This window comes from Castor canadensis, chromosome 14, assembly GCF_047511655.1.
Source record: "Castor canadensis chromosome 14, mCasCan1.hap1v2, whole genome shotgun sequence".
Lineage (NCBI taxonomy): Eukaryota > Metazoa > Chordata > Mammalia > Rodentia > Castoridae > Castor > Castor canadensis.
This window is the reverse complement of record NC_133399.1, coordinates 71,331,931-71,350,669: the sequence shown is the minus strand read 5'-3', so window position 1 is coordinate 71,350,669 and position 18,739 is coordinate 71,331,931. Positions and strand designations below refer to the sequence as shown.

Below are 18,739 nucleotides of genomic sequence, written 5' to 3'. Positions count from 1 at the left end.
TGAATTAATATTGATGTGAGTAGTACAGTTACCTGTCAAAATTATTTTAGATTGCTGCAGTATTCCTGAGAAGCTTTAATCATTTAATAGAGTGGTTTAAAGAAGCAAGTCTTCCTTCTTTGTCTGTAGTTCCCAGTGATTGTTCAATATTTTTTTTTAAGTCTTATTTAGAAGGCTAGTCATTGTCTTGGACAAAAAAGAGACTGAAGACTAAAGAAAAAGCATAAAAGGGAATGAGTTATATTATTTAATTAATAAATATAAAGAACAAATACTTCTCCTGTTTGTTCAAATGGCTGTCTTCAGAAAGTGTCTCTACAAACACCGCTCCATATGTCCTGTACTCATTAGACTCATAAGTGTAATTCATATCTGCCTACATTCTCTATTCTATGAAACCATTTTCAGTTTAGTCTAAATCAAACCAAAAAAACATGAATCCATACATGTAGAACATTTAAAACAATGCCTGAAGCATAATAAGTGTCCAATAAATGTTATTTCTCCATTTTATACAATTGTCAATAATCACAACATCTGGGGGTGCCATTCCCATCAGTGTACAGGTGAATGGACACCCCAAAACGTTGTGGCCACAAATAGTGATGCTTTCATGTATCTGGCAGAAAGTGATCTCATTTCATTACAGAGATGAGGAAAAAATGCCATCAAATTAATGGAAAAGAAATTCTATAACCATTATTATCACGTCCATTGTGAACCACTTCCCAGTAACATTAATCATTAAAATGCACTCATTCAAGCCAAATATTATATTTATTGATTTGTGCGTATGTGAGTGTGGTAATTTATAATTTTCGGTTAGGGTTAAAAATCTCATACAAATACAAAATAAATGTATTTCAGCCACCTTATGAAACTCAGGAATTAAGTAGTAATAAACAGGTAAGATGTAGACTGATAAAAAAGAAAAGTTGAAGAACAAGTTTTATGTACATAAACATCAGTTTAGTATGAAACAAAATAGGTACACTAAAACAAATGTCACTTCATACTTACTGATTTATATCCCTTAGAGAAATAAAATGTGATATCTGTGCATCTTTTCTGTAAAATGGAAATGAGTTATATCTCCACTAGCCAAAATTCATGTTCATCACCATGGACAAATATTAATGACATAATATTAATATTTACAAATATTAATTACATAAATCATGCTCTACAAATTAATTTCTAAATTACAACACTATTAAATGGCCAACAGTCGAAAGTCAATTAACATGTAACTACATAGAGAGTGAAATCACTGTTGGAGGGATTCCTAGACAGAATCCACTAATAATCACATCAAGAGGAACTTAAAATTGATTAGGAATATACAACTATGACTATAGTTGAAAACACATGAATCATATCATCTTAGAGCTATTGCTTCTAAATATGGAAAAGAAGACTAAATCTGTTTTTTATTTATATAGTGAAATTTATCTCAGAGGTAAGTATAGTATTTATTCTTGAGGAACAATTTCTTTCCTTATGTAGATTTTCTTGGTTAATACTTCATGTATGTGTGCTTGTCTCTCTATTTGTGTGTCTTTCTGTATATAAATATATCTTTACAATATTGTATGATCAAGATTGAATAAGTAAAAATTCTTTACTTGAACTCCAATGTAGCTCCAAATAAACTTACCTGTTAATTTAATTTCTGTGACAGTTTATATAATGATTTCAGTGAATATGATTTCTTTCCTACCTCCCTCCCTTTGTTCCTTCCTTCCTTTCTTGCTTCATTATTTCTTACCTCTGTGACACAGATCATGATATTATATCCACCTTTTAAAGCATTAATTCTGTCCCTGAATTATTAGAACCATTCATTTAGGTCAGCCAGAATGCAAACATATTCAAGAATACTTTACTGAATCTCCCAAACAAAATGTAATCACTCTTTCTTCACAAGACTTCAGACTTGATGCTAGTTTTGACCCTTCATGTATCGCATTTTTATGTGGTCAAGAGAAGGAATGGCCAGTTAGAAGTTCTGTGTCTGATTGTGTCATTTACTATATGTGAATATGTCTGGGGACTTACTGAGTCCAATTAAGCCTGACAACTACTAAAATCTCAGCCTACCTAGACTAAGATCATTTCTTCTAAGAGAAAAGGGTGCTGCTGGTCATAATGAAGCTGTATTTTACAGGCAAGCTGTGAGTGTTATTTAGTTTTTTTCACTCTTATTTGGTGTTGAACTTATCTATGCCTAGGATATTTGACAGAAAGGCATGGAGAAGAAGTTGTAAGTTAAAATAGAAAGGCATTTTACTGAAACACTGTAAGAAGGTGAAACAAGCAATATACTATGGCATCCTAATCACAGTGCATTGCACAAAGAGGAGCATGGCCTTTTCCCTCATTTGCTGTAGAACATAGATATCTTCATAGCTATAGTGTACCTATGGTGGTAATCTGGCAGAAATCTAAGAATCAGCAGTAATGCCTTGTAGAAAGAAATTGTGGAACTTCATGTTCTCTATGAGCCTAGGAATGCAGCAGAACCCAGTGATGCCCCCAAAACATTACCTGGAGGGAACAGTAATGATAACAGAGGGGACAGCAATGAAAATGGCAGTGCCCAGCATCTATTGGATGTGGGAACACTTGATTAATCCTAAAAATACTTGGTAGCAAATGATTCAATAATAGGGTGAGTTACTGAGCTAGAAAAGGGAAATTCCAGCAAAATATGACTTATTAGATATACAGTAATATTAGTTATATACAAGTCTCTCCTACTATGGCAGTTAAGAAACTTTATAGAGAATTAATCCCCATAATGGCTAGCCTACTGTGTGTGTCACCTCATAGTGAGTGGAAAGCAAAGAAATAGAAAGGAGCCAGGAACAAGATGCAACCTTCAAAGGGATGCTCCAGCAATCCACTTAGGGGACATCAACTACCAATAATGCTATCATATTATGAATTCATCAAAGGTTAATTTATTGATTAGGTCAGAGCCCTGAGGATCTGAAATTCCCATCTACTGGCAACCATGTCCCCAACAAATCAGTCTTTGGGGGACATCTCAGACTTAAAGCATAGAAATGTAATGATATAAATTTCAGATGTGAATGAATGAAATGGAACAATTTCTAACAATATTTAAGTAATCAAATTCATGATTTTTATATCCCTTCTTTATTGTCTTGCAACAAAAGTTTGGATAAATGTGTATTATGGAAGGTTCTTAGGCCACTGGGATCCCTCATTGAAGGAGATTATGAGACCTGGTCACTTCCTCTTCCTCTCTCTATTTTGCTCTTCAGTGTCTTCAAATTATTAGCCTCATTCTAGTAAACCAGAGTGCTCTTTAGAAGTCTCACGTTCTGGTTATATTACCAAAAGCAATCTACATGTTCAACACATTTCCCATCAAAATCCCAATGACATTCATCACAGAGATTGGAAAAAAAAACCCATAATGTTCATCTGTAAGAACAAAAGACCACAAATAGCCAAGGCAATATTGAGCAAAAAGAGCAACACTGGAGGTATCACAATACCTGACTTCAAGCTATACTACAGAGCCATAGCAATAAAAACAGCATGGTACTGGCACAAAAACAGATACAAAGGCCAGTTGAACAGAATAGAAAACCTAGATTTGAATCCACATGGCTACGCCCACTTGATTTTTTTGACAAAGACTCCAAAAAATATCATGGGGAAAAGACAACCTCTTTAACAAATGCTACTGGGAAAACTGGATATCTGCATGCAGAAAACTGAAACTAAATCCAAGTCTATCACCTTGTTCAAGTGATCAACTAAGATCAACAACTTGAGTTGATCAAGTAATCAGCTCAAAGTGGATTAAGAACCTTAAAATAAAACCTGAAACTTTGAAGTTAGTGCAGGAAAGAGTAGGGAATGCTCTGGAATTAATAGGCATAGAAAATGACTTCCTCAATAAAACTCAAATGGCTCAGCAACTAAGAGAAAGAATGGACAAATGGGACTACATAAAATTAAAAAGCTTCTGCACAACAAAAGAAATGGTTGCTAAATTGAAGAGACTGCCCACAGAATGGGAGGAAATCTTTGTCAGCTATATATCTGACAAGGGCTTGATAACCAGAGCTCAAGGGCACTCAAAACTGAATTGCCCCACCTTGCTGGGGGAGGAGCTGACCAGACAGAGGTGTAGCAGTACGGTAATGAAGCTGCCGCCTGGAAAAAAACAATAGATTGAACCACTGCACAAACTCGTAGTGAGCTACCACAAGTCTCAAATGCAACCTGTCCTGTGGACAGAAGGAACCAAATACTGCTCACAAGCCAGCTGCCAGCTGTCTGATGAGACCACCTCAGAGATCCTGCCTGTAACAGACTGCCCATAAGACCAAGGAAAGCAGGAAAAAAAACCTTTCAGTCATTTCTCCTCCACAGTCTCCAACAACAGGGGCAGCACCCCTCCCCACACAGCCCAGAATAACAAGCACCAGTACCAGGATTAGACATCAAAGGAATAAATCCAGAACTTATGCTGAGATGACTAAACTTTTTGTTGTTGTTGCACCTGGTTTTTTTGTTGTTGTTGTTTTAGTATTACTAATCTTACCATTACTAGTTCTTATCCATATTCTTACCTGCTTCAAATCTCTCCCTTTCTTGTGCTACAACCCATGTTTCCCCCTAATTATCCTATCTGCCCCTTGTCATCCACTCTCTCCCCCTCTTCACTCCCTTTCTTACCTTCCCCAACCTGTCACCACATTACTCCTCCCTGTTACAAATTTACCACCAGCTGAGTAACCTACTCAACCAACTGTACACATCCCCAGCACCTTGCAATCCCTGACACAAGCACCCTCTACTAAAACAGCAGAACTATACCCAAACACATGCAAGGGCCTCAAAACCCAGCAGCTCCCATACCTCTTCCCCCACCTACCACACCTTCTCTCCCTTTTAGTGCCACCTTTACCAATTACCCAAATTTCTATCTCTAACCAAATAATCATTACCCTCCCAACTCCCACTGTGTATAGACATCATCACCAAGGAGTTTTCTACATAATATGTAAACAACTGGCCTAGAATATAATCTGTGAATTTCTTATTGCTAATTTACATCTCCAGGCCAGGGACACAAATAGCACATCAACCTAGCTAAAAACTAAGCCAGTCACAACACAAAAATTGAGTCAAGGGAAAGAAAACAGGCAATTAAAATTGCCAATAAGGCAATCAAGAACATAGTTGTATAGCACCAATTAGAAATAATGGTGAAGAAGAAGTAGAAGGCAAGGAAACTACACTCCTCAAAAAAACAATGCAATAGAGGATTTAGTAGAAAATGAAAAAAATGAATACCCAGTTCCTCCTGAACAAAACAATGATAAATGTTACTAATGAGCTCAGTGACACCCACAAAAAATCTCTGAAATAGGAAATCATGGATGAGATCACTGAGAAACTCATGGAAAAGCTACAAGACATGGTTAACCAGAAAGTACAAGATGAACTCAAGAAATATCAAGACACTACAAATAAAAAAATTTGAGAAGACACATAAACAGCTAAAGGAACTCAGAGAGGACTTCAACAGACACCAAGGTGAAACAAAGGAGACTATAAAAAAAGAAGATATATGAAATAAAGAAGAAAACACAAGATATGAAAGAGGAGTTGAACTAAGATATGAAAAACAGAAAAATGGATCAAACAGAAATCCTGGAAATAAAGTCTGTTAAGTCAAATAAAAAATATAGTGGAAGGCCAATGCAGCAAACTAGAATAAGTGGAAGATAGAATCTCAGGGCTCAAAGATGAAACAAATATTAAAGAAATAACAGAACTCTTACTCAAACAACTCAACAGCTGTGAGAAGAATATGCAAGAACTTAGCAACTCAATCAAAAGACCAAAACCTGAGAATCATGGGCATTGAAGAAGGAGAAGAGGCACAAACCAAAGGGATATGTAACATATTCAACAAAGTAATAGTAAAAAATTTCCCAAATCTCGAGAAAGAGTTGCCCATTCAGGAAGCCTCCAGGACACCAAATAGACTTGACCAAAATAGACCCTCTTGATGGAATATTATCATTAAAACAAGCACAGAGAACAGAGAATACTGAAAGCTGTAAGAGAAAAAACAAATAACATATAAAGGTAAATCAATCAAAATAACAGCAGATTTCTCAACAGAAACCTTAAAAGCAAGAAGGGCATGGAGTGAGGTATTTTAAGCACTAAAAGAAAACACTTTCAGCACTAGGATACTCAGTGAAACTGTCATTCAAAACTGACAGAGGAATAAAAGATTTCCACAATAAACAGAAACTAAAACAATATATGACTACCAAGCTACCATTACAGAACATTCTGCAAGGAACTCTATATACAGAAGATGAAAACAAATAAAACCATAAGAGGATGGGAAGTATTGAAAAGCAGGAGAAGAAAAGACAAGTAATCAGAGAGTAGGATTGACTTGGCTGCATACAATCAAATCCTTAAACAGCAAAACTAATGAAATGGCAGAAGTCATCACATACCTATTAATGTTAACACTGAATGTTGATGGACTCAAATCCCCCCTCAAAAGACACTGTTTGGAAAACTGGATTAAAAAGGAAGATCAGCAATCTATTGTTTATAAGAGATGCATCTTATTGACAGAAATAGACCGTGACTTAGGGTGAAAGGCTGGAAGAAGACTTTTCAAGCTAATGGACCCCAAAACCAGGCAGGAGTAGGAATACTTACATCAGAAAAAGTAGACTTCAAATTTAAATTAGTCAAAAAAGAAAACAAAAGTCACTTCACAATAATAAAAGGATCAATACATCAAAGGAAATAACAATAATCAAAGTATAGTGAAGTTGAGTACACCCAATGTCTGTGCACCCAACTTCACTAAACATATACTAAAGGACTTAAAACCACAAATAGACTCCAACACAGTGGTAGTGGGAAACTTTAATACCCCTCTGTCACCAATAGATTCAGACAAAAAAATCAACAAAGAAATCCTAGAACTAAACAACACCATGTACTTTCCCCCAAATAGACTATATCTCAGGGCACAAAGTAAGGGTACAACGAACATAAGAAAGTTGAAATAACCCCCTACATACTATCTGATCACAATGCAATAAAGCTACAGCTCAATAACAAAAGGAGATTGAACAACACATTGCTCAATGATCAGTGAGTCATAGAAGAAATAAGGGAGGAAATCAAAAAGTTCCTGGAATTTAATGATAATGAACACACAACATATCAGAAACTATAGGACACAGCAAAGGCAGTCGTAAGAGGAAAGTTTATAGCCAGGAGTGCATATATCAAAAACACAGAAAGATCTCAAATAAGTGACGTACTGCTGCATTTCAAACTCCTAGAAAAACAAGAACAGGCTAAACCCAAAACTAGCAGGAGAAAAATAATACAAATAAGGGCTGAAATTTATGAAATATACACCAACAAAAGCATACAAAGAATTTATGAAAAAAAAAACTGGTTCTTTGATGTGTTGGCGGCGATGTGGGGAAAAAGGAACCCTAGTCCACTGCTGGTGGGAATGCAAGCTGGTGCAACCACTCTGGAAAAAAATTTGGAAGCTTCTTAAAAATCTAAACATAGACCTGCCATATGATCCAGCAATCCCAATCCTGGGGATATACCCAAAGGAACGCAGCACAGGTTACTCCAGAGGCACCTGCATATCCATGTTTATTGCAGCACTATTGACAATAACCAGGTTATGGAAACAACCAAGATGCCCCACTACTGATGAATGGATCAAGAAAATGTGGTATTTGTACACAACGGAATTTTACTTAGCCATGAAGAAGAATGAAATCTTATCATTTGCAGGTAAATGGATAGAACTAGAGAACATCATTCTGAGCAAGGTCACCCAAGCTCAGAAGACCAAAAATCATATGCTCTCCCTCATATGCAGACTTTAGATCTAGGGAAAATGCAGCAATGTGGTTGGACTTGGATCACATGACAAGGGGACAGCACATACGGGAGATATAGGAATAGGTAGAAAACCCAAAACATGAAAGTGTTTGATGTCCCCACTCCAGAGGTACTAATACAGAAACCTTAAAGCAGCAGAGTTTAACATGAGAAGGGGATCAGGAATCAGTGTAAAGATCAGTTAGAGATGAATCAACATGGGTCGTAACACATGGGTACACGAAAGCAATGTTAGGAATCTCTCTGTATAGCTATCCTTAACTCAACTAGAAAAAACACTTTGTCTTCCTTATTATGCTTGTCTCTTTTCTTCAACAAAATTAGTGATAAGGGCAGAACAGGACCTGCCTGGAACTGAGGGGGGCAGGGGGGTAGAGGGTGGGAGAGGGGAGCAGGGTGGAAAAGACCCAATGTATGCACATGTGAATAAATGAATAAAAAAAAAACTGGTTCTTTGAAAAAACAAACAAATTTGGCAAATTTGATGAAAATGAGGAAGGAAAAGACCCAAATTTGTAAAACAAGGAACAAAAAAGGGGAGATAACAACAAACAACAAGGAAATCCAGGGAATCATCAGGAACTACTTTGAGAACCTATATTCAAATAAATTCGGAAATCTAGAAGAAATGGCCAAATTTCTAGATACTTATGACCATTCAAAACTGAACCAAGAAGATATTATCCACCTAAACAGATCTGTAACATGTAATGAAATTGAAGCATCAATAGTCTCCCAGAAAAGTACAAGACCTGACAGATTCTCTGCTTAATTCTTCCAGACCTCTAAAAAGAACTAATACCAACACTCCTTAAACTTTTCCATGAAGTAGAAAGAGAAGGAACATTGCCTAACTCATTTTATGAAGCTAGCATTATACTCATTCTAAAATTGAACAAGGACACATACAAAAAGGAGTACTAAAGGCCAATCTCCTTAATGAACACTGATGCAAAAATCCTCAATAAAATAATGGCAAACCAAATCCAACAACATATACAAAAGATCATACACCAACACCAAGTCAGCTTCATCCCAAAGATGTACAGATGTTTCAACATATGCAAATCATTAAATGTAATATACCACATTAACAGAAGCAAAGACAAAATCTACTTGATCATCTCAATAGACACAGAAAAAGCCTTCAATAAGATTCAACACCATTTCATGATAAAAGCTCTGAGAAACTAGGAATAGAAGGAATATACCTCAACATTATAAAGGTTATACACAACAAATCTATAGCCAACATCAGACTTAATGGGAAAAACTGAAACCATTTCCCCTAAAGTCAGGAATGAGACAAAGATGCCCACTCTCCCCATTCCTATTTTACATAGTCCTGGAATTTCTAGCCACAGCAATAAGGCAAGAAGAAGAAATAAAAGGAATACAAATAGGTAAAGAAGTATTCAAACTATTCCTATTCACAGATCACATAATCTTATACTTTAAACACCTGAACAACTCCGCCCCAAAACTCCTAAGTACCATAAAGTTTCAGCAAAGTAGCCGGATACAAAATCAACTTACAAAAATCAGTAGCTTTCTATACACCAACAATGAACAAATTGACAAAGAATATAGGAAAATAATTCCATTTACAATAGCTTCAAAAAAAAATCAAATACCTAGGAATAAACTTAACAAAGAATGCAAATGACCTGTACAAGGAGAACAACAAACTGTTGAGGAAAGAGATCAAAGAAGAATACAGAAGTTAGAAAGATCTCCCATGCTCATGTATTGGCAGAAACCACATTGTAAAAATGGTTCTACTGCCAAAAACAATCTATATATTCAACACGATTCCCATCAAAATCTCAATGACATTCATCACAGAGATTGAAAAATCTATGCTAAAGTTCATTTGGAAACACAAAAGACTACAAATAACCAAGGTAATACTGAACAAAAAGAGCAACGCTGAAGGTGTCACAATACCTGACTTCAAACTATACTACAGAGCTATAGCAATAAAAACAGCATGGTACTGGCACACAAAAAAGTCATCAAGACCAGTGAAGCAAAATAGGGGACCCAGATATGAATCCATGCAACTATTCTCATCTAATTTTCAACAGTTGCCAAAAACATATGATGGAAAAAAGACAGCCTCTTCAACAAATGTTGCTAGGGAAACTGGATATCTGCCTATAGAAAACTCAAACAGATCCATGCCTGTCACTCTGTACTAGTATCATCTCAGACTGGATTAAGGACCTTGATATCAGACTTGAAACCTTAAAGCTAGTAAAGGAAAGAGCAGGGAATACACTGGAAGCAATAGGCATAGGAAAGGACTTCTAGTAGAAGTCAAGTGGCTCAGTAACTAAGAGAAAGGATGGACAAATGGGACTACTTGAAATTAAAAAGCTTCTGCACAATAAAAGAAATGATCTCTAAATTAAAGAGGCCACCCACAGAGTGATAGAAAATATTTGCTATCTATACATCAGACAAGAGACTGATGATAACCAAAATATACAGGGAGCTCAAAATACTAAACTCCCCATCAACGACCCAATAAAGAAAGGGGTAGCCGAACTAAACAGAACTTTTTCAAAGGACGAAGTCCAAATAGCTAAAAAACACATGAAAAAATGTTCACCATTCCTGGCCATAAAGGAAATTCAAATCAAAACCACTCTAAGATTCCACCTCACTCCTGTTAGAATAGCTATCATCAAGAGCACAAACAACAACAAATATTAGCAAGGATGCGGGGGGAAAATGAACCCTCATACACTGCTGATGGCAATGTAAGCTAGTACAACCACTTTGGAAAACAATATGGAGGCTTCTTTAAAAAACTAAACATAGATCTGCCATATGATCCAGCAATACCACTCCTAGGGATATAGATAAAGGAATGTGACTCAGGTTACTAAAAAGGCACTTGCACACCCATGTTTATGGCAGCAGTATTTACAGTAACCAAGCCATGGAAACAGCCAAGATGCCCCACTACTAATGAATGGATTAAGAAAATGTGGTATTTATACACAGTGGAATTTTATTCAGCTACAAAGAAAAATGAAATTTTGTCATTTGCAGGTAAATGGATGGAACTGGAGAACATCATCTTAAGCGAAGTTAGCCAGGTTCAGAAAGCCAAACATCATATATTTGCCCTCATTTTCAGATTATAGAGCTAAAACAAATGCAATAATATTATTGGACATGGGTCACACTAGTGGGAGAATACACAGGAGGGATAAGGCAAGGAAATGAAACCAAAAACTTGAAGGTGGTTGATGTGCTCACTGTATAGGAACAAATATAGTAATCTTAAACTTGCCACTATGGCCACTATAGGAAGGGGACTAGGGAGGAGTGAAGAGGTCTGTTTGAGATGAATCAATTGAGGTTGTAATACACATGTACATGGAAACAACAGAAGGAATCTCCCTATATAGCTATCTTTATCTCAAACTAGCAAAAATGCTATGTTTTTCTTATCATCTTTTATGTGTTTTTCCTCTACAAAATCAGAGGACAAGAGGGTAGAACAGGTTCTTCCTGGAGGTGAGGGGAGTGTGGGGGAAGTGGTCCAAGTAATGTATACACATGTAAGCAAATGCAAAAATGATACCTGTTGAGACTGTTCTGGTAATCAGGGGAGAGGGGATGAAAGAGAGTAGCAAAGGGGGTAAATTCAAATATGATACATTTAATACATTATAAGAACATTTGTAAATACTCCAATGTACCCCATCCAGCACAACAATAATAATCAGGAAAAAAAAGCAACTTGAGGTAAAATAAATAAATAAATAAATAAAATTTAAAAAAAAAGTAAAAACAGAACTTCCAGACAATCTAGCAAATTTACTCTTAAAGCTATACCCAAAGGAATGTAAGTCTGGTTACAGAAGCAACCTTCATGCCCATGTTTACTGTAGCACTATTCAAATAGCCAACCTATGCAAACAGCCAAGACTCCCCACTACTGATAAGTGAATTAAGAAAATGTGATACTTATACACAATGGAATCTTACTCAGCTGCAAAGAATGAAATGTTGTCGTTTTCATGTAAATGGATAGAACTGGAGATCACCTTAAGGGAAGTTAGCCAGGCTCAGTAAGCCAAAAGCCTCATGTTCTCTCTCACATGTGGAAGATAGACCTAATATAAATGCAGCAATATTATGAAAAACAGATCACACTAAGGGGAGGTCACATACAAGAGGGGGAGGATAAAAGACAGAAGTTAAATTGAATATGGTTGAAGGACAGTATACAAGAATGAATACAGAATATTTAAACCTGTGAAATCACCATAAGAAAGGGACTAAAACAGAAAGAAGTAAAATAGAGGTTATGAAACAAATTGGAATACATGGAATACATATATTTGTGGAAGTGCCACAAGGAAACTCCTTCTATAACTATCTTAAACAGGCAAAAACATCATTTCTTTTTTCTCTCTTTTACAAAATCAGAGAACAGGAGGGCAGAATGGGTCCTGGCTGGGAGGGGTTAATACCAATGGGTGAGGTAGGAGGTGGGGAAAAGGTGGAGGAGGGAGAATATGGTGCAAATACTGTGTACACATGAATGTAAAAGTAAAAAAAGATACCTGTTGAAACTGTACCAGGAATGGGGGGAAGAATAAAGGAGAATGGTAGAGGGGGTGAATTCAAGTATGATATATTTAATATATTGTAATAAACTTTATAAATACCACAATGCACCCCCTACCCAGAACAATAATAAATAAATAAGATTAAAAGACAAATTTTAAGTTGGGAACTATGTCACATGGGCAAAGAACTCAATGTGTTTTTGCTGGCTTTGAAAGCAAAGGAAGGTGCGTGAGTCTAGGCATCTGGGAGGTCTCTGAAAACTTGAAGAGTGAAGGAAAAGGATTTTCTCCTAGAACTTCCAAAAGGAACACTGCCCTATAATTAATTACCTGTAGCCCAGGAAAATCTGTTTGGAGCTTGTGTTGTACAAAATAGATAATATACTTGTTTTAAGGCACTAAATGTATAGTAACTTGTATAGCACCAATAGAAAACTGATATATCAAGCACAGTTAAATACATTTTATTTATATCTCATCCTACTGTTTCCAAAGGTAGCATACACTTATTCTAAACAAAAGAGAGTAAAGAAAGTACAAATCCTTTTATGTCTCTGACAGGAATGAAGTTTGAGGTTCTCTGAATCCTGATTTAGCCAGAGACCACATAATTCAATCTGAAGATGTCTCTCATTAATGATAATTTAGTTCAAAGAAGGGTTTATGCCCTGAGCAGGTGACTATGAAGAGGAACTGAGAAAGAAATCCACTTTCTGGATACTGAAAATCATTGTGTGCCCATTTAAATATTAAATTAAGGCATTATTTTCTGTATAGTTATCTTTTAATTGCACCTTTTGGGATACCTCAGCAGGAGAGAAATAATTATAAGGTGTGATACGAACATTTCATTTTCCTTTCTATTTATTCAGCAACAAAGAATGGTTGAAAATTGTTCTCTTATTTTTCTTGTATGGTATTCAGATATTTAGCCTGATTTGAATAGGACTGCAGAAAGGTTTTTGAGCAATTACTTTGCTCACACATTGAAACTACAGCCCTCATTAAAATATAATCATCTAGTTCTATTTTATATGAGAATGGAAACCCACAATGCATTTAATGTCAATTTACTCTGTAAGAAAAAAAGATATTTATGGGGAAAATCCTGCATCTTTAAGCCCAAATTATGAAAGCCTTCTAAATGTACTGATGTCCATGTTCTAACAACAATCCAAGTCTACGAAAAAGTTTAAATTGACAAGACTGAGAATAACTCAGATTTACTTTCAAAGCAATAGACCTACTTGACTATATCTAGATGGGCATATGAATTCTTGGAAAAGAAAACTGTTTTTTAAGCATCATTTACAAAGGTAATAAATGTGATCTACTTTATTTGCTGAAGTTCCCCAGTATAGCTCATTGCTTGCCTATTTCACAGGAAAAGCTAAATGATCCTGTAGAACTTGCAGCAACATGAGGAAAGATGCCAAACACCAAAGCATTCTTATATCTTGGCTGTCAAAATAACAGGCTCTCATTGCACCCCTCAGTTGCTTCCAACAATAGACAATGTCCTAAACATATAACTAGCTATGTTTTGTCAGATTTAACATTTTGAACCAAGACTTTGCTTTGGTAAACATTAATGAATATGCACATTTGTGTGTGTAAACACACAAAATTTACATACCTGTATGTATGTATGCACACATACCAGCACACCACAGCACATAAACACAAATTCTACAATTAAACGTCCTAAGTGTTTTAAATGAAAATTCATGCTAGTCATGAAAATTCTATTATTGGAAAGTAAGAAAATCATATTTACTTCCTAAGAAAGGAAATCTGAGGCAAAGAAGTTGAGAAACTAAAATGCCGACAAATCAGGGGCTCAGCTCATACCTGTTTCATCTCTTTGCTTTTCCCCTCACTCTGCGCATAGTATGTAACATGCATGACGCTGGGGATGTAGCTCAGTTGCAGAGAATTTGCACAAGCACCTGGGTTTGATCCATAGCACCACACACACACACACACACACACACACACACACACACACACACACAAAGACAGAGACAGAGCAACAGAGAGTAAAATATATATAATATGCATTCATTTTATAGCAATAAATCTGACATAAAATCAAAATCTTCTTTAAACAAAGGCTGACTACAAGTTCTTTGTTCCATATAAAATAGATACATACCCATGTATAAACTACAACCACATGTTTAACATACCTGCTTAGCTGAACAATGCAGGGCGTTGTGTAGACTGTGTGGATGATACATCTAAGAAATGTTTAAGCTTTAAATCTTGTATCTAGTTGCATTTGCTAACAATATTTAACTTGTTAGAGTTGACTTCAGAATTTTGCTTCTGTTCTGTCATTGATAAAATGTACTGAAGATCACAGAGCATTTATTTAAAAAAAAGAACAATTATTAAAACTACAGATAGCCCCAGACTTTCTCTGCATTCTTCCTACTCAAACATATGCTGGGGGTTGTAGATGTAGTTCCATATTTGAGCACTTGTCTGGCATGGCAATGATTCTGGGTTCAATCCCCCCCATCACCACAAAAAAAAAAAAAAAACAAAAGAAAGAAAGAAAAGAAAAGAAAAATGTTGTGGTTTTGCCTGGCATTATTTCCTATTATTTCCTACCTTTCATGAATAATTTTGCTAATGTTTTAAACTCTTTGTGATACAGAATTTGCAGAACTGAGGGTAAAAGAGGAGGGTACATATGAGTCTAAAACTCTTGAAAATAGGACTAGGGGATGCCCAGAATCTCTACCTTTTCTAATTTAAATCTCATACTCTATCACCCCAAATTCCCTAATTTAACTTTTGGCCTGGACAAATCCAACAATTATTTTTAGTGTTTATAGCAAATCTCTTGTTGGGTTTAACACTGCCCTTTCAATCATTTATTTCTAGTCAGTAAACTTTTTTAATCAAGACCCAGTAAAAAGAATGAAATTGACTGTAAATGAAGTTAAGAAGGTGAATATGAGTGATGTACTTCCTATATGAGAATGAATATAGAATTTTTGACACTGTTGAAATCATCATAAGAAGGGCATCAGGGTAAAAAGGAGAAAAATAGAGATGAACAAATTCAGGTTATAATACAAATATGCATAGAAATGTCACAAGGAAACTCCCTGTATAATTATCTTAAACAAAAATGTCTTTTTTTGTTTGTTTTTTACAAAATCAGAGAACAGGAGTACAGAACAGGTCCTGTCTGGGTAGGTTGGTGCCAGTGGATGGGGTGGGGGGAGGCTGTGGGGAAAAGATGTAGAAAGGTGAATATGGTCGAATGCTGGGTACATATCCACATAGCTGGAAAAATGAGACCTATTGAGACTGTTCTGGGAATAAGAGGAGGGGGGGATAAATGGGAATGATGGAGAGGGTGAATTCAAGTATGATACATCGTGATAACTTCTATAAATGCCACAATGTACTCCCAAAACACCAATAAAAATAATTAATAAATAAAGTATTTACTGATTTTAAAAATTGAGCAGAAGGAGCTGCATATGAAACCACTGATCTGGCTATAAATGGGTAAAAATTTGTTGTTTATGAGTGAAGGTAAAATATGGATAAGAGGATCTTTGGAGTTAAACTTAATATGCCCAATATTAAATCTTTAAATGATACATTCACCTCCTTTTGTTGAAAGATACTATTTATCATGTGGGAGTCAGCTAGATAATGTAATTATTACTTTCTTACCTCTAGAATGGTAAGGAGTTTAATAATGATCAAGGTATTGAGAGTTTTTTTAACTTAACTCAAAAAGATATATAGAAAGAATTTAAGTAGCTATGTACTTGGGTTTTTTTAAGCCATGCAGCAAAACGTACTGAGAGGAAATAATATGGACATTATTTCTATTTAGGTACAATATAATGAAAACCAAAGCTGAAGCCATATGCAACAGTCAAGTTAGGAAATGAAGAAGCAAAGACTTCATATACAACTAGTTCAGTTCTTTTATTTGAATTAACTCTTTGTAGAGAGAAAATCTTCGTTAATGTAAAAAATGATGTTATTTAGCAGGATCATTTTTCAATTCATTGGTTTCTTTATGTGATTTGGTCAATCATATTGTCTGGAAAGGAAGTTTGCACTTTCTTCCTTCTGCTGCATGCATTAGCTTAGAAAATGAGTTTCCCCAAAAGATAAGTACAAAATTTTTCCCCAGCAACATAATGTAGATAATTGTTTTTTCAGCCATAATATCAAAACACTCCAAAGTAATCAACAAGCATTACATTGCAGTGCAATGAGATTTTAAAATTGAATGAATACTTGCCAGAGAATGAAACTTAAATAATATCAAAATAGGATACTTTGTGTAACAAGAAGGAAAGATATACTGAAAAATTCTGATTTGGATTAATTTAAATTGTTCTTGAGAGGAGAAAGGAAAACAAGACCCAGTCCAAATCCACAGCTAGATGCTGTTCTTGTGGCCATAAACACAGCATGACACATGTTCTGCCTTCAAGAAAACATCTTGTGCTGGGCTTTTCTCAGCAACAGAAATGAGTCTGCATATTTGTGTCCATACTCATCTCCAGGACTGTGTATCCATAGACAATATCACACTGTTTTGATTGATGCTTCCATCAAGATGATTTGGACTGCCATTTTGTGTTCCCATTCTTACCTAGAGAAATAATTGATTTCTTTTGTTACAGAGAAACACACAGAATAGAGTATGTCAATGATATAATCCTACTTGCACTGCAATCATATAACATCATGGATATGCTGGGTAATTTTGCAAAGATCTCCCAATTTACCTTATGGGGAGGTGACAGGGAAAGGGGGATGCAAAGCCTGCCAACAATTGAGAACTGCACAGTAGACACTGGGTTTCACAAACACAAAAGCAGAGGAGTCTGGCTCTTTAAGTCTTTACTTTGCCTGTGCAATTGGCCTAAGAAAAATCCTTCCCTAGAAATTAGCATGGTGCACTGGAGGTATGACTAAAGTGGCAGAGCACCTGCTTTGCAAGTGCAAAGTCCTGAGTTCAAACCCCAGTCCCACAAAAAAAAAAAAAGAAAAAAGAAAGAAAAAAATTGGCATGGCTTTTCCTCCTTCTCTCTAAGCCTTGGCTAACACCTCATTTCCCCACACAAGCAGTGCTTGAAATCCTAAAAAAGTAACCATTCTCATCTTTGCCTTATTATTTGTCATAGTCCACATCACCATTTTGCTCTTATATATTTATTTGCTTTTGTTTATCATCTGTTCCTCCTAAGCATCCTTGTCCCCCACACTACAATGCAGGTTTCATTACAGTAGAGACCTTGTTTATTTTATTGCTTGCTCATTGTATCATTTGCCAAATACATGAATAAATTCTTCATTTTCCTCTAAGTTTTACTAAGTCAGATTTCTTTCCTTGGAGTATTTTCTAAAGTTTCTGATTAGTTGGTTGATTAAAAACTTTGTTGTCTGAAAGTTGAATTCCACAGTCGACTGTGGAATTTATAAATTTATAAATTCCACAGTCGACTGTGGAATTTATAAATTCTACTAAGAATTTATTCTGATGTCACTACCACAACATCTATTTAGACATCAGAGGAGGAGAATGTAAACATGTAATAAACCATACAATAGAAAGTGGGAGCGAGGAACTGTAATGTTCCACATGACTGTGACTTGGGAGCAGTTTTGTATAAAAGGAAGCAGAGAAGAAGGCAGAATCTAGAGGAGGAAAAAAGATTCCTGTTGTTAAGAATAGGAAGTTCTTTTCTATTGCTGTCCACTTTTCACAGGCTAATTACAGATTTGTTTTCTTTGGATTTTATGAAATTCAAATATCTCCATAAAGGAAACATTAATTTATTCACTTCAAATTCCAGGATTCACATTACAAGTATTTCCTGACAAGAATTCACGCTAATATCTCATGAGTCAATCCATTGCATTTTACTAAGCAATATTGTTTTTCCATCATATTGAAGATGAAAGAGTTTAGCATTGATGAGAAAGCAATTTATTTGGCCTGCTTTATCTTAATAAACTAGAACACAAATAATCCAGATACCTCTACAATACTAATAATTTTCTGGTTGAATTAATCTCCCTTAAAACTGTTCTGTAGTACAAGTGGATTGCTCCACGGCACTTTGATTACTGATAACATCAATTTAAAAACTAGTGGCTGAAGTCTCCAAACACCTTTCCCACTTCTTTTCTTA

At 35.6% G+C, this 18,739-nt stretch overlaps 1 long non-coding RNA gene across 19 annotated transcripts in view; it reads right to left on the bottom strand.

Moving 5' to 3' along the window:
* Window positions 1-18,739, bottom strand: part of LOC141416890 (uncharacterized) — a 609,433-nt gene that overhangs the window by 566,466 nt on the left and 24,228 nt on the right. For 17 of the 19 annotated variants that reach the window (XR_012441489.1, XR_012441492.1, XR_012441497.1 and 14 more), the window contains exon 2: window positions 33-17,193. The exons of 1 other annotated variant lie outside the window; for it this stretch is intronic. This is a non-coding gene — a long non-coding RNA (uncharacterized lncRNA). The remainder of the gene's footprint in view (window positions 1-32; window positions 17,194-18,739) is intronic. One more of the 19 variants, XR_012441503.1, reaches the window with a different exon arrangement.